At 50.8% G+C, this 2,069-nt stretch overlaps 1 pseudogene; it reads right to left on the bottom strand.

Annotated features, from left to right (window-relative positions):
- Positions 1-1,520: 1,520 nt before the first annotated feature.
- Positions 1,521-1,671, bottom strand: LOC113838014 (annotated as a pseudogene).
- Between the last annotated feature and the right edge of the window lie 398 nt (positions 1,672-2,069).

Below are 2,069 nucleotides of genomic sequence, written 5' to 3'. Positions count from 1 at the left end.
CCAAGACACATTTCCAGTGATCTATTCCTCAAACTAGGCCCCAGGATATAAAGAACCCATATCCCCACAAATAGCACCATCATCTGGGGAACCAGACATTAACCACATGAGCCTGTGGGGACATTTTGTGATCAAACTGTAAAAATGGGCATCAACTCCAAACCTAGAATTCACATTTGTTAGCCATTTTGTAATTCTGTCTTATCACTTATCAACCAGCATGTCCAACATCTATCAATTTTTAGCATTGTATTTTTAATGCCTGCTTTTCAGCAGATGTCTGTGGGACGTAGGGAGATGGTAAAGCATTGTGTGCAACCATGGAGAACTGATTTTGGATTGCCAGCACCAACATTAAAACTCAGATTGTGGAGGCCTGTGCCTGTAAACCCAACGGAGGGGAACATGGAGACAAGATGATCCTCGGGATTTGTTGACTTTAAAGAGAGAGAGAATCAGTGAACTCCAATGTGAGACACTGTCTCAAATGAATAAATAAATAAATAAATAAATAAATAAATAAATAGATGAGAGTGATTAAAGATGACATTCATATCAACCTCTGGCCTCTACACACACATATACTACACACCAATAGCTGTCCATTCCCTAGGTAATATGAAATTACTTTAAAAAACCATTTCAAAACAAAACAATGACAAAAAATTGGGAGTTGGGAAAGGCTGAGAAGACAGGCATGCTAATCTTGTGAGATTAAATAACTCTGATAGAGCAGGCACCCACGGGCGAGGGAGATGGAGGAAGAGCAATGAGAGAACTACCAGAGACACTGGAGACAACCCTTGTGGGCTTGTGCAGCCCTCCTGGAGTGAGGAGGAGAGACAATGTGGTGGGGAGCAAGGCGGGAGGGGTCACTGAGAGAGAGTTGGGCAGCCCTGCATCTCTCTAGCAGCCAATTCCCCTAGACTGGACTGCACTGCATCCTCTCTCCAAGCCCTGCAGGATGACGACCCCCCCCACGGGACCACACCTCTTGCCATCTGCTGCCTCTGCTCTTGCACTCACTCTTTCTCATCCACACACACATTAGCGGCTGCGGTGACCTCAGCTGGAGTGGAGAGTGCCCAGGGCGCACCGTGGACCACTCCCAAGACATGCACCATAGACCAGCAGCTTCCCCCAGAGAGCTGATCGTCCCTTAGGCGCCTGGCATACACAGCACCACAAGCACAACCTCTGACTCCTTGGACATCCTGGCTTGCTATGGCTTCCACAAGGGACCAGAACCTAGGAGGCTCAGGGAGCTGAGGTGGCCAAGGCTGCAATGGGTCAAAGGGGAGGCAGGAGCAGAGCATCGTGAAGAAGCCAAGGGAAAGGCAGGGGTGGACATTGGTCAAGGCTCACATGGGAGACAACGAGGATGACCACCCACCACCAAGGCACCCAACACACATCTGAACTGAGGGAGATGGAGGGCCTGCATGCGGGGTCATTAAAGCTAACCCCCAGCCACACAACCCAGAAGAGTGCACTGAGGGCGGGGATGATTGATCATCAAGCTATGCTCAGGCAGGCACAGACCCTGGAGGAACCCTGTGTAGCAAGTGCGTTCCAAGTGTTGATGATCAATGTCCTGCAATTCACATTAATTATCGCAGCTAGCTGCATTCTTCACCAATGCAGGAGCCGAGTGATCCACCTCTAAGAGTCAATGTTTTGGATGTGGGAAGAGACAAACTTTACCCAATGGGAGCTGACAGCCTCAGGGTCCCCACCACCATCCCCCACTGCAGACACTTCCAATGGACACAGGAGGGAAGGGGAGGAAAGAGCAGGGGTTTGCCTCAGGCCAGCTAGCTAGACATAGAAGAAAGAGACAACACAAACTCTAGAGAGGGTCGGGACGGGGGTGGGGGGGAGATGCGGAATGATTCGGGACCGATGATTGGTGATGCATGGTCAAGCAGGGAGCCCGGGGAGAGCCCCAGGGGAATGAAAGAGGAGCTCCCAGCACAGACCTCAGGGAGACCCGGGAACCGCCTCGTCCATGGAAGGAACAGGAGTCCCAGGGAGCCACCACCAGAAGGTCACTCCATGGGCCTTCTGAG

This window comes from Cricetulus griseus, unplaced genomic scaffold, assembly GCF_003668045.3.
Source record: "Cricetulus griseus strain 17A/GY unplaced genomic scaffold, alternate assembly CriGri-PICRH-1.0 unplaced_scaffold_1, whole genome shotgun sequence".
Classification (NCBI taxonomy): Eukaryota; Metazoa; Chordata; class Mammalia; order Rodentia; family Cricetidae; genus Cricetulus; species Cricetulus griseus.
This window is presented reverse-complemented; position numbering and strand designations above follow the sequence as displayed.